The sequence below is a fragment of the Danio rerio genome, chromosome 19 (assembly GCF_052040795.2).
Source record: "Danio rerio strain M-AB ecotype USA chromosome 19, GRCz13ab, whole genome shotgun sequence".
NCBI classification, from domain to species: Eukaryota; Metazoa; Chordata; class Actinopteri; order Cypriniformes; family Danionidae; genus Danio; species Danio rerio.
The window spans coordinates 38,733,850-38,749,558 of record NC_141039.2 but is presented as its reverse complement, the minus strand read 5'-3'; the positions used below and the strand labels follow the sequence as shown (position 1 = coordinate 38,749,558).

Genomic DNA, 15,709 nt, shown 5'->3' with positions numbered 1-15,709 from the left:
GGCTGAAGCCCGTAGCCTCCTTCCTCACTAACTCACGCTTCAGCAATGAAGATAACATTTGAATAATTAATCTGCAGACTGAGCCAGCGAGTAAGACGAGAGAATGAAAAGATGAAAGGGAAACATGTAGGAAAAAGTGGATGGGCAAATAGGGAAGGAGGGGAAAAGAGGAAACAAAAGAAAACATCCCAGAGAATGGATAGAAATAACTGGGGAGAAGGTCTCGACACTCTTTCCTTCCTCCATCTGGGTCTCGATTTCCAATTAAAAATTTAATTGCAAACAGTTGGCTGGAATGTGGCTTCATTTGGGATGCTCTGATTATTGGTTCAGACCTGCTCAGAATGACGGGGGTTTGATTGATTTGTTATTCTTTCAGCTAATGAACCTGTTTTTAAGAACATTACCTCTTATTTATTTATCAGCGTTTTTTTTTTTTTTCTTCATGTGAGCTGAGATTAGTGCCTAATGTTGCTAAGAATACTGCAGTAATACTGTAGTTTGGTTAAACTCCAAATTAATAGTTCGCCCAAAAAATCTAATCATTTATTATTTCTTATTATGAGTTTCATTCTTATTTGAACACAAAACATGTTTTAAAAAATGCTGGTTGCTGCCACAAATCGACTTCCATAAGAAGTTCAATTACTATGGAAGTCAGCTGAAAGCCAGCTACTAGCATTTTTCAATTTTTTTTATTTTGTGTTTAAAGGTACAGTATGTAAGTTTAACACCCAGTGGTTGAACTAGGTATTGCATGCCTAGTTCAAAACAAATGCAAACGCAGGTTGCCAGATTGCCGATACTAACAGAAGTGTGCCTGATTGTTGAGCCTAGAGGCTACCTTAAGGCTGACTGAAATCGTGTTCTAATTAAAAACTATGCAATAGAATTATTTTCCATATTAAAAGTAGTTTTTTTGTCCTAACGAACACCTGAAGTTTATATTTTGGAAACTGCTTCTATTTCTTGCAGCTTAACAACAGAACAAACTGACAATGATCACCTCTAGTACACCTCATGTTATTCAGTGTGAAATTCTAATAATGTGAGTTTGAATGCCATTTTACATTACATTTATTGCTATACTACTGAAAGTAGCAGCAGATCTTGAAAATAAAATAAACTGTTTGAAATTAGACTTTAGAACTGTGAATCATTGAGAGCATTTACATTTAATAATGTTAAAGAGGTTTAATATGTGCTAATTAGATTATAAGCCTTACCATTTTGTTGGAGTGCAGTGAGTGTACTGTTCTGTGCTTCTGATTGGCTGTATTTAAATGTATGTCATTTTTGGTCTGGTGCAAACAGCCAAATTGCTTATCACTGCAAATCACATTGTGTGTTGTTAGGACACGGGTTTACAATGTAACCTGCTTTCCTATTTTCACCTAATTGTTTTTTTTTTTTTTTTGATGATCTATTCCTTTAAATCAGCTTAAAACAAGTAATTTTTATATTCTTCATTTACAGTAGGGGTAAAACAAAGTTTGACACAGCTAAACAGCCACAATGTTTAGTAGCTAGATTATTAGTCTCAGTAATAATTCACACAAAAACCACATGTACACATGCTTAGCCAAACTCACATGCGTGAAATTAAATCTACATGGGCTTTACTAACAAAAAACAATTCCATGCACAAAATACAATTATTTAGCACACATGCAAAACACCATTACAAAAATATAAACATTTAAAATATACAAATGTTTAAGCATGCAAAACTGTCTGGTATCATCCATTGGAATTTGGCTTTGCATCTTTACACCATGATGTTTGTAATTTATGTATTTATTCATTTTTTGCCCAAATTGTTATTTTGAGACTAATCTAGCACCATATATACTGCAATTTTTTTAGCAATTTATGTGGTGGATCGGTTCAGAGATTTACAGTAGAGTCAGGAGTCAAGAACTTTATATGCCATAAATACCCGTCCTGCGAGTACAGGAGAATTATTTGTGCAAAGTCAATAAGAGCAGCCATGAAAGACATAAAAACCTACATAAACATATAATAAAGATGCAAATACACACATACATGGCTATATTGCAATTGAGTATAAGACTACCTATTATGTAATTACACTGGACCAATGCTAATTTTAAGCTAAAATATAGTAGTGCTGTATTGCAAATGTTTGGCTTATGTCACTGAAGAGAAGTCAGTCGTTTTACCAAAAGCAGCAATTTCATTAATGATTTAATAATATAATTTAAGCAACTTAAAAAGTTTGATCCTCTTCAAATGTTGACTCCTATAAAATCTAACCCAGCACAATTGGGTACTGACAGGAAGACCAACATTATTAGAGTCTCTGGGGTGATTCCTGTACTCTAAATGATGACTGTGAGGTATAAGCTCTTGTGCTAATAAACGTCAAGCCATTTACTCAAATTTGCTCCCCATCATCAGTCAAAGAGTGTAAAAATAAACACATTTTCAAATCCTGAACTGTTACACAGAATAAACATTAAGTTTTTGACAGGTTTATTTTATTTTATTTTATTTTATTTTTTAACTTTTTCGGCTTAGTCTCTTTATTAATCAAGGGTCGTCACAGCGGAATGAACCGCCAACTTATTCAGCATGTGTTTTATGCAGAGGATGCTGTTCTAGCTGCATTTTATTTTATTTTATTTTATTTTATTCATTTATTTTATTTTATTTTAAGCTTTTATATGTTTAAGAACCCCAACAAGGGTTGTTTTGGGTACAGTAGCTTAATAAATGTAAGCGAGGCCATAGAGGACGTACTGACTGTGTGGACTGTTGGTATTTTGGGCACAAGGGTTATCAGGTGTGTCGTTGTGTGTGTATTTATGGAGGATGCCCAGAGCAGGGTGTGTGACAGGGACTGCAGATGGTCATTAGCCGCAATGTTTAAAAGCTCCACAGCCATTTAGGACCATTTATCCCCTAGTGATGAGTTTTGCCATTGCGCTGCTCACCCATCGATAACTCATCTCTCCGTCCTTCTTTTTTTCAGAGCTTTTTATGGTCCTAAAAATCCTCTGCCTGATCAGCACTGTATTATATCACTGCTTCTCATCTCTAAATAATTCAGCCTGGACTGCTGTTCTTCTCACTCACGTTCAGTATTTGCACCTTTTTCCTATAATAGATTCTCTTTCAGGATTTCCATGGGTCCTTCAGTTTTATTTTAAAGTTATTACGTTTGATTTTTAAAAGCAAAACAAAGTCTTGATGAGAGATCTTGAGTTTTTGATGAAACTTTAAAGATTTAAATATTTTGGCTTAAATTAATTAGGTAAAGACTTTTGGTTCACCTCTATAATATTTTTTGTTGATTGGTAATTGTCACACACTTTGTTACTATTGTAAGTGATAGTAATTTGAATGTAATAACTGAAAATTAAATGTTATGCATACATCTAATAATCATAAAAATACAATAAATAGATTAAATGCTGCAGAAATATTTGTCGTTGATATATACATTTTTTTTACTTTACAACACTGCTATGAATTCACCAGTGTATGCATTATGAATAGTACAAATGTAATAATAATATTAAATAACACTGTATCTAAAAAAATTGTATCTAGTTATTGTTGCACAATATTGAACATACTTGATTTTTTTTATTTCTTCAGGTCTTAAAAGTCTAAAAAAGGCTGAAATTTGACTTTATTAAATGTGCGTAAATATTTTATTTTATTTAAATTTTGGTTTTGTTCAATTAAAATTGTGTATTTTAATTTTTATGTATTTTTTGTTTTGTTTTGTTTAATTTTAATTTAAAAAAAATATTTTTGTTTTGTTTTGTTGTTTAATTTAAATTTATTTCATTCAATTGTATTTGTTTTAATTTTATTTTTGTTTTGTTTTGTTTTGTTTTTTATTTATTTATTTTTATTTTTTGTTTGTTTTGTTGTTTTTATTTATTTTTGTTTAATTTAATTTAATTTTTGATTTTGTTCAATTTAAATGTAATTTTTTTTTGTTTTGATTTGTTTAATTTTAATCTATTTTTGTTTTGTTTGGTTGTTTTATTGTTTATTTTATTTTTTGTTTTTTTGTTTAAGTTATTTTAATTTATTTGTATTTATTCTAAATTCTTTTGTTTTATTTCATTTAGTTTGTTTGTTAATTTAATTTAATTTAATTTTATTTTATTTTATTTTTTATTTCTGTTTTCTGTAACATGGTGTTGCGTTACTCATGCCATGTTTCTGAAATTTGTTCTTATGGTAGATGTCCTTGTCAGTCTTTATATTCTCAAGATTTGTTTAATTTCTGAATGGGTTATTGTGTATTCAAAGTCTGAAATGAAGTAGAATTTAAAAAGGCAGAAGTGTTAAAAGCAGGCAGCTGAGATGTCACATCCAGAGTCGTCGTCTAAGCTTCAGGATAAATGACTCAGTGCATTAGTTGAAACGTTGCCTAAACAGAAATAAGGGCTTAATTGTTGAGAGGAGTATCACTGTTGATTGAAAAAAGAGAGAGAATTGAATAAGACAGGAAGAGCTTTTTTTTTTTCTTTCCTCGCCCACTACATCAGTGTTTTGTGTGCTTTGAGGTCAGGAGGGGACAGGAAGTCTGTTGATTGAGCAACTTTCTTTCATTGAGTGTTGAGCAGAGGTCAAGCTTTAGTTAGTCAGCTCAGTAAGTTATCTAAAACATTCTCTGTGATATTAGTTGGTGTTTTATCAATATTTATGTATGCTTTTGTTTTTGCTTTGATATATTTTAGCTTCTATATATGATCTGATCCGTTGTTTTGTTACTTGTTTTCTTTTTATACTGTTGTTTTATTTATTGATGGATTTTGCTTACTTCTGTTTTTTTTTATAACTTTTGCTTGCTTATTTATTTGGGCTTTATTTGTGCTTTTATTTGTCTGTGCATTTTAAGTATTACTTATTTATTACTTGAGCTTTTATTTTATTTCTTTGTTGAGTTTCTTTTGCTTTTTAATATATCATAGTTTTTCATTAATGTTGGTGTTTTTAAGCTTTCATTTATATTTTTATCTGGACTTTTGTTAAACTTGTATTGTGCTATTGTAAGATTATTACTTTTGTATTATTTTTAGTTTATTTGGATTTTATTTATATATTTATTTATTTATTTATTTAGTTTATTTACTTTCCATATGCTTACATTCATATGTTTATGTTGGCTTATTTAATTTTTTTTATTGAACACTATTTATGATGGTTATTATTTTATTTTACATTTCATATTATTTAAGATTGACAGTTTATTTATACATTTTTTTATTTTTTTATTTATTTGATTATTTATTTACTTATTTATTTACTTTCCAAATGCTAATATTCCTACGTTTATGTTGACTTATTTATATGATTTTTAACATTATTTATAATGGTTATTATTTAATTATACATTTTATATTATTTAATATTTACATTTTATTTAGGTTTTTATTTTAATTAGCATTTTTTTTTGTTTAGGTACTTTCCATATGCATATATCCATATGTTTATGTTGGCTTATTTATATTTTAATGAACATTATTTATAATGGTTCTTTTTTTATAATATATGTTATATTATTTATTATTTACAGATTATTTTGTCTTGTTTACTGTATTATCTGTATGTATCTATTAAAACAAAGGTAGCTCACAGTTAATATAAAATGGGATTGTATACATTTCATACTTCTGGAAGTGTGTGTGTGTGTGTGTGTGTGTGTGTTTGTGTGTGTGTGTGTGTGTGTGTGTCTGTGTCTGTGTCTGTGTGTATGTCTGTGTGTCTGTCAGCCAAGCAACTGAGATCAATTAGAATTCACACATCTTATACACCTCCTTGATCTGGAACATTTGTTCTCAGAAAATTAAATCGAGAAAGGGCAAACATGAAAAAAAGGCATCATTATGAAGATCTCAATATAGAAAAGTCTTTACCATTGTACATATATATTCTCTAAGATTGAAAGATACATATTTAGATAATAAGGACAAGCAGTAATTGGTCAACTTAACTCATACCACACACAATATTTGAAAGCAGTGTGTGCCATTAGTTCTGATGTTGTTTGTGCTGACATGACCATTATCAGAGAAAACGGACTAATGAGGAATCGCCATGGAGATTTCAGCAGATTTGAGAACTTTACACAGTATAGGCCTTTTCAGTGGATTTCTCATATTGAACACTCATATTGAGAAATGTGTAATTTGAAGGCTTTGAAATACCTTAAAGAGTCGATATATTTTTCAAATCTTTTGCCTGACACTGATCTACAGTTTTATCAAAGGAACGCATTTGCATAATATCCACACAACACTAACATGGAATGTAACATGGAACACTAACATGGACTTCATTTCTGATATGGAATGGATACAAAAAGACTAGAGTTTCTTCTCTGGTGTTTTGTTTTTTCTGAACGCTACCTTAAAGGTTCACAAAACCCTCGACTACTTTTTTTGAGATTTAACAGATTTGTGTGTGTTGAGCATCAGTTAAGACAATGTTAGCACCTGTTAGCTTTAATTTAGAGAAAAACTGGATAATTTTGAGCTTTTGTCAGATTTTTTTGTCAATTTTTGTCAATTTCAGCTTCCGGGTTTAAAATGATTTTTGGGGCGGAATCAAAATCGACAACGTAGCACAAAATTGCAAGTGCAAAGATGACGCGTCGGTTTCTCATTATTATTCATAGCGGCGTTTTGTTATCCTATGAGAAGAGCCAGCTTCTTAATTATTCATGACTATGCATGCTTTCTGAAGGCAAGGCAGACCTGCCAGTGCCAAGCTGTGAGACATGGACTCACGGCACACAGTATTTAGCTGTTTATGAAGGGTCGTACAAGCATTTTTGTCGGGAGAGCAGTACGAGAACTGGAGAATGGCGGACGTTGTTTTTTATCCGTTCTTTTTTATTCGTTCTTATCAGTTTTTCAGTTTTTTATCAGATTTTATAAGTTCGTTCACATTTAGACCAAGTGTGCCGCAAGCCTGCGTTTGAGTGAAGGTTTCGGCCGTTAGATCGCCCCCTGGGGGCTGGCTGCAGTACAAGTTATAAAGCCCGCCTCCTCCGTGTTAATGAAGGAGACTTGAGCCCAAATAAAAAAAAATATTACACTTGCAATAAAATGTCCCGAAAGATAGTTCTGGTCGATTAAGGCACTGGTTATTGTGCTGAAATAGGTGCAGATCTTCATTTTTGTAAACAGTTTGTTTTTAGCAGTAATTTAATGCTGGGCGTGTCATCGTGATTGACAGCTGTGATTGACAGTTTCTCAAAGCGCGGCGTCTGAGCTTCGGCAGGAGACTGAAGTGTTATTATTGGATTTCTGTGTTATTTTACCATGACAAAATGAGTTCAGCAGTAAACTATAGTTTCTGACATACATGATCCTGGTGGAACACTGTTTATTCGCTAAGTTCAGGGCTTTTTTCGGGCTTTATTAGTTTGCTGATACACGCCTAGCCACCCAGATAGCAAAACACAGTTCCGGCTAGATTCTCGCCTGCCGGAGACTTATCTCTTAGAGCTCAGACTGACTAATGTTACCTCTGCTGGACCTACTCCGGATGCCTGGACTCACTACCCAATTCCAGCCCGAGTCAATCGAGCCAGATGCGGCGGCCGAGCGAGCAGGCGCTGCCGCATGCGAGCCGGAATCAGCCCGCGACGCCGCGAGTAAGTTATGCGCTGCGGCCTGGAGCTGGCGCGATTGAATATATAAAACCCTCATATTTGTTAACGTTATTACATCCATTTGTGTTGATATGACAGCAAACGCATGCTGAGAAGTTCGGGGGGCGTAGTTGATTTTACATAAAGCGTTTGATTGGAAGCTCGACTCTGCTCATTTTCGCGGCTCCTCCTCTGGCTCCATCAGACAATCCTTCTGCGCATGTCTGGCTCCAATTTCAGCAGTCTTTTGCGACAGTTTGTGCCCGTCAAGCAGGCGTTTTGCCCTCAAGGCGTTCAATGGGAAAAAGGGCTGTCGCCTCTTCCATATTTTTTACAGTCATTGATTTAGACACATCGCCGTGCTGCTGTGTTTGCTTAAATCCTCTAGATTACCAACAGGGCTAATGGTTATAATAGACAGGGCAAGAGACCTGCTGCACTGAGTCTGCATTCAGACCCCGGGGATTGAGGAAAAAAGTCCTTTATAGTGTTTAAATGAACACAATTATCTTTATAATGATATAAATTGTGGTTATCTGTATATGAAACTGGGAATAACAAATGTAGCAGGGCATTAAATTACTGTTTATTTTTTTTTGCATTTTAACTTTGTAAACTATAAAATCATGCATCTCCTCACGGTTTGTGTCTCATTTTGTGAGCTAACTGACAACAGTTCACCTTTTTCTCCATTGCTGGCCACGCCCACTCCTGCCCTTTGCTTGCGGAGCTCCACGCCCATTATGATGCATCTTTTAAAAAAATTCTGAAGTAGACCTAAACCGAAAGTGGGGGGTTTCATGACCCTTTAATGCACAAGTGGCTCAAATTCACTCTTTTTGAGTCGGGAATCGGTGGACGTGCAACAACTATAATCATAAGGTAAACACAAAACAACAGTTTCCATCTAGATCTCCTTCATGAGACTTCACACTTGTAAACACTTGCACCATCAGGCACGCGCGGCGCGCACTTCCACTCATACTCGTAAGCGATACCAAGCCGACCAATCACGGAGCTTGCGCTACACGTTTTTGCGACGTGTAGTTACATTTTTTAAAAGGTGCACATCAGCATCGGCGACTGCCATGGCATAGGCTATGCAACTATGCGTAGGCCACACTGGAGCATACATGTGCGCTTGATGCAGAAGTATAAATCAGCCTAAAGCCAAAAGAAAATTAATTAATTCATTAATTTTCAACAAACTAATGATTGCAATTCAAACATATAAAAGTATTGCTAAATAAAAAGAGTAAATTTTGTATTTTTCAAGATCACAACTTTATCATAATGCAGTTATTCATGTTTCTGTATGCGTCTCCGTAATGTCTCCGTCATATTGCGTTCAATATAAATTATGCCAAAAAAGTATTATTGTAAATATATTTTATGACACCACGAAATTAAAGATAAAGCATATTATCAAACAATAAACTTTTTAGTTTGTCCATATGATATGTATTGTCATATTGCACAGCCCCCAAAATATCTAACCTTCTTTTTAAAGTCTCAGTTCAGGCACCACTAACGTTTTAAAGTATTGATTTGGCACTGGTAAAAAAACACACACAAACAACGCTCAACACTAATTAAGAAAGACTGGATCGGATATTGCATGTCACACTGATGCATTTACTCACAGATGTTTCAAGCAGATGGCCTAAGCCTCAGATCGTGTGTGTGTGTTTGTGTGTGTGTGTGTGTGTGTGTGTGTGTGTTTGCTTTTCACTCAGTGTATACTTTTAAGTCAGATACATTACAGTAATCCAGTCTTAAACACTAAACCACTCATCTTACGCATTATGAGCTGTGATAGACTTACACTATCCAACCATTAAGGTAGCAATGCAAAAATAGCTCCGGTGCGAGAAGTGGTTTGAGTGGAAATGTGTGTGGGTAGGCGGAATGGAGAAACATGTGTTTATGAAGGTTGGAAGTAATGGCAGGAAAGGATAATTGGACAGCTTTTACCCTGGACGTTAGCCACTCCGAGGCGCTCCAGTGGGTGCAGAACTGCTGCCATCCAGGAACGCTGGAGTCCTTGAAGATGAGAGAGATACGGCAGAGATTGTGTTGGACACAGCAGTCTGAGCCCAGAACGCCATCAATCCATATCACCTCACCTCATACTGTATCCAGAGCTGGACTTGGCGAATTGTATCACCATATTTTCTGGTGTTTACTGCGATAACGATATTATGGATTCCCATTTCCGGATTTCAGCAGCCGACGTCATCATATTTGGGTAAACTTAGAACGCAGTGAACGGGAGAGTACAACAAAAACATTTTTACAATTCTGTTCACTCAAATAATAAATGAAAAACTCAATGATAGAGTTGTCAAGACTTTTGTAAAAATAAATAAATAAATAAATAAATAAATAAATAAATAAATTGTGTGAGACTTATAGAAATAATGTATGATAGAGGTGTGAACACACAGTGGTCTCACGATTCGGTTCGGTTATGACTATCGTGCCATTGATTCAGTTCAATTCGATTTCTCTGTGCATCACAGTGCATTGATGATGCTTTCCATACACAATTTTGTATTTTAATTCACAGCACAATCAATTTTGTATTAAAATAGATAATTTATAAAAACATTTTCTATGTATCTGTAATACAATTTTGCCCTGTAATTAGGCATGGGATGATAACTGGTTTTAAGGTTTACTACGGTTTTGGAAAGTCAAGGTTTTAAAATCGTTAACATTTTCTGTTATACCATTGTTAAAAAGGTGTTTGTAAGTTTTGTTGTTTTTTTAATATGTTTAAAAAACACATTAGACAATTTTATTGATTTTTTTCAGTCTATGGTTCAGGAAACATCTGAAAAACAAATATAAACTAACATCCAGCATGCTGTATAGCTGAACATTGCAGTGGCTTACTTTATATCCAAAGAAAATAAAGATATCCAAAGATGCCTTGTCAAGTTGATAATCTTGCTTTTGAAAGTAATTAAGACAGCAGAAGTCATTTAATGTTTGCTGAAATTTATTGTTTCAAAATATTTTGAATGTAAAAAAATATATACCAGGTTAAATGGGGAAAATTAGTTTTGTTTTTTTACCCGGACATTAAAAAAATGTATATTCAATAATTAATTACAATACTGTGATATTATGAAACTAATATTTTTACCCAAGGTTATCATACCATCACAATCTTTTACCAGCCTATAATACAAGGAGTCAGTAAGGCCCAATCCCAATTCTATTTTTGTACCCCTGCCCCTTCAAGGGCTTCAAAATTTACCCCTAAGAATTAGGACAGCACTACACCACCTGCACATGTCATCATATGTCCTCGCGGTCTGATGCTTCATTTGAGATCAGACGATTGAGAGTACTGTAGTTATTCCAGTTGTGTTTTTTATTGGTATTTATCTTCAGGAAATCACTAAAGGCATATAGTATGTTATCATAATGATCTAATGTGGCAATAAGATTGTAACTGTACTTTGTATTTACATAGTGGCCATATTCATCAATGTAAACACACCAAAAACAACATTAACATTATAGCGAACACTGTAAAATGCCAATTGACAGCCACTAGACATTAATGACAGGGTATTCGAGTGTCAGAATGCTGTGGGACTGCTGTACAGGAGTTATTAATAGGCATTACAGATTGCGAAATTTAGCAGGGGTTTTTTGTATTAATAATAACAAAATATTATTAATAATGGTAATGCAAATACAAATTTTTCATAATATGACATTTTAAAAGTTATATATTTATTGTGTGTGTATATATATACATATATATTATTTTTTAAATATTTTTGCAAACAGTATTATATGAAAGATGGGACGGTTCATGAAAAAAAAAAAAGAAGTGTTCGGTTCTCCTGAATTTTTTGGTGAATTTTTTGGCTAAAATTTAGACATAATCCATTTTTTTTTTTTAAGATCATGATATTCTCACGATTCTGTAAATATAAAATAAAGGTTAACATGAGTGGGCTATTATTATTGTTATTCTCAAACATGGTAAAATATCAATTGGCTATGTGTGTGTACTGTTGGTTAAAATGCAAAATTTTGTATAGACTTGGAATGTTGGACTTACACAGAGTTTAGATTTGTCCAGGTCATTAATGCTAATGATAATTCTGATGTTGAATTATTGTGTTTGAGACATGCTTACAATCTCTCATTTTCTGCTTAAAATCTGTCACTGACCTGATTTTTGTGAATACAGAAGACTGGGTGGGTATTTTTGCATTTCGACGAGTTTTGAATACTTTTTGGGCTGGAATCAGTCAGCTACATCTGGCAACACTGTGTGCACTTTTGGTTTCATTTTCACTGCTAAGTGCTGTCTATACTTCCCGCGCGGCTGCCAAACGATCACTCTGTGCCACAAACTGAATGTTATTTACAACTTTATTACCTGTTATTCACAGCATATGCAGGTTCTGTTTACTAAAGTAGAGTTCATTCAGAGGCGCGCGCCCACCTTCCCTCTCTGTGATAACACACTGGCGGTCAGCTCACATCACGTGTGATTTTGCAGTCGCAAATACATTACATGAAGACAGAAAGGAAATTTTTGGAGTAAATTAAATCTTATAAATACAGCATGTGACTCTTTCATCACCATTTGGAGATGTCCACGTTGCTGAACAACATATGTAAAACATGTGAAGACTTGTGTGGCCACCATTGCTTCTCTCCTGAACTTGAAAATATGATTGACAAAATCTTACAAATGCTGGATAAAGTTCGTCTATGGGGTCGAATCGAGTTTGTGATCTTTTTACGAATTGTGCAGCTCTAGTTCATGCTATTTTTTTAATTTGTATTTTCCCAATCATATAATCGTTTCTGACTATAATATATTTCATTCATATTTTAACTATTTCATTTTTCTACTTGTTAAAAAACAATATATACTTAGAAATGTGCTTATTCATGTTTTTATATTTCTGACTTTTTTTAGAATCTCAAAATTGCAAATGTTCAATTAAAGATGTAGAAATGTTAAATAATACGATATAAACCATTTTCAAAAACTAATTATCAAAGCTCCAATATAAAAATAGAAAAGACATATTTTTAAATAAAATGCTAGATTGTACAAAAATAAACGTTACATTGTCAAAAAAAATATCGAAAAATATTGTGACAACACAAAATTCACAAATTCATTCATCCATTTTTCTTCAGCTTATTCCCTTATTTATCAAGGGTCGCCACAACGGAATGAACCACCAACTATTCCACCATATGTTTTATGCAGCAGATGCCCTTCCAGCCGCAACCCAGCACTGGATACACCCATACACTCTTACATGCACACATATACACTACGGTCAATTTAGTTTATTTATTTAGCACATGTCTTTGGACTGTGGGGGAAATCGAAGCACCAGGTGGAAATTCACGCAAACACTGGGAGAACATGCAAACTCCACACAGAAATGCCTACTGGCCCAGTCGGGACTCAAACCAGTGACCTTCTTGCTGTAAAGTGACAGTGTTAACCACTGAGTCACCTTACTGTCCCACAAAATAAATATTGCACATTATTAAACTATAGATGTATTATTCTGCCCATACACCATATAGAGGATTGTCCTATTGCACACCAGAGGATCTCTGCATTGAGGCAGAACAATGCACACAACGACCCACTTATTTATGGACATTTCACATATAGCTTTAGATGAGCCTGCAGAATTTCCAACCACCGTCACATAAGCAAGCTGTCGATTCGTTCACTTCAGATCGCAGCTACACTGGAGTGTGTCATAGGATTGATAGATGTACGCACATGTAACGTATTCCTGGCTCACCCTTGCTCTTTCTCTATAATTTATCCCCTAATGTTTTCTCTCTGCTTGCCTGTCAGAATCCGGCCCCTGCATCCGTTTTCCTCCTGTCTTTTTTCCTCTCTCTTGGGTGTCCTTCTTCCTGCTGGAATAAGGCTGCATCAGCGATTCACACCTTCATCCTTTGAATGAGATTAGTGGAAGGCCAGACTGCTTTAGGTTGATGTTGTGAAAGTGTGGATTTAAAACGCACACAGGTGGTAACATTTGTTGTTCTTTGTCGTTGTCTGGATGCATTTTTATGGTCTTATTCAGAGTTGTGTTGTAAAATGTTTTTTTAAAATGGAAAATGTGTTTGGCGTGACTGATGGCTCTTAATTGTTGCCACAGTGAAATTAACCACCAACTTATACAACATATGTTTTATGCTGATGCCCTTTCAGCTGCAACCTATCACTGGGAAACATCCACTCACTCCCATTCACATACTCTACGGACATTTTAGCTTACCACAGGGATGTCCACACTCTGGCCAGTGTCCTGGAGAGTTTAGCTCCAACCCTAATCAAACACACCTGAACAAGCTAATCAAGCTCTTACTAGGTATACTTGAAACTTCCAGGCAGGTGTGTTGAGGCAAGTTTGAGCTAAGATTAGCAGGGCACCGGCCCTCCAGGACTGACTTTGGACAGCCCTGGCTTACCCAATTCACTTATAGCGCATATCTTTGAACTTGAGGGGGAAAGCGCACGCCAACACGGTGAGAACATGCAATTACACAGAAATACAGAGGCTCAAATCAGCAACCTTCTTGCTGTGAGGCCCAAGCACTACCCACAGCACAACTGCGCTGCTCCATTTTTATTATTGTTATTTTTTTTGTAGAAGTTTTAAATTAAATTTCATTTGAATTTTTCGGAAATAATTCTTACCCTGGGGGGGGGGGGGAAATATCATTCAAATATTAACAATAAATGCCATTCTTTGAAACTACAGTATGTTTTAAGTTAGCTTAAATAGTTTATTGAGCAGCACAGCTGTTTTTCGACGATAATGAGAAGGGATAAGGAAAAATCTGTTTCACCTTTGGAAAAGTAAATTATTGAACTATGAATCTACAAAAGCCTATTTTAAATTGCAATAACGTCTTTCTGTTTCACTGTTTTTAATAATTTTATTTTAAATTACAATAGCATTTTGCTGTATTATTATTATTATTATTTATTTTTTTATATAAATACTCCGTAAAAAAAGCCTCCTGGTCCAGCCGGGACTTGAACCAGCAACCTTTTTGCTTTAAGGCGACCATGCTAACCACTTTTCAAAGGTTTGACGCTGGTCTATATTGATGTACAGTATCTTATGTTTATTTATACATTCATTTAATTAATACACTTTCTTTTCGACTTAGTCCCTTTATTAATCTGGGGTCGCCACATCGGAATGAACCGCCAACTTATCCAGCATATGTTTTACGCAGCGGATGCCCTTACATTTGCAACCCATCTCTGGGAAACATCCATACAAACTCATTCACACTCATACACTATGGACAATTGAGCCTACCCAAGTCTCCTGTACCGCATGTCTTTGGACTATGGGGGAAACAGGAGCACCCGGTGGAAACCCATGCAAATGCAGGGAGAACATGCAAACTCCACATAGAAAAGGCAACTGACCCAGCCGAGGCTCGAACCATCGACCTTCTTGCTGTGAGACGACAGCACTACCGACGGCGCCGCTGCATTGCCATGTTATGTTTATTATGTCTGTTATTGAGCTCGTTTATTTAATGTTTATTAAAACTCTTCAGGTTTGTAAATGAACGTCTGTGGTTGCATATACATTTTGAATTATTAGCTCCCTGTATATTTCCTCCCCAATTTCTGTTTTACAGAAAGATTTTTAACACATTTCTAAACATAAAAGGTTTAATAAGTAATTTAATTGATGTTTATTTTTATAACACAATATAATATTTTTATTATCACAGTAATTATTGTTCTAAAGCAGCTTTACCAAAGGTGCACATTATTACATTACAATCAAAATGAGTGAAGGTTAATGTGTGAGCAGAGTGAGTGTTAATCTGCAGTTATACAATATAATGTACTTTTACAAAAAACATGATATATATTATATTTCATTTTCATGTATTCTGTCTCATCATAATCACATTAAGCGAACATAAAAACACTTGTAGTCTGCGTATCCTATAACATGCATGATTATTTTACAGTAATTAAAGGGCTATTTATATTCATATCCTCTAACT

At 34.5% G+C, this 15,709-nt stretch overlaps 1 protein-coding gene and 1 long non-coding RNA gene across 3 annotated transcripts in view; both read left to right on the top strand.

Annotated features, from left to right (window-relative positions):
- The window catches only part of csmd2 (CUB and Sushi multiple domains 2), a 543,176-nt gene that overhangs the window by 58,723 nt on the left and 468,744 nt on the right, over positions 1 to 15,709 (top strand). The gene's annotated exons all lie outside the window — the stretch shown is intronic.
- On the top strand, positions 5,574 to 10,552 carry LOC148679805 (uncharacterized). Its single transcript, XR_015945370.1, has 3 exons — positions 5,574 to 6,947; positions 7,995 to 8,527; positions 8,571 to 10,552. It is a non-coding gene; the product is annotated as an uncharacterized LOC148679805 (long non-coding RNA).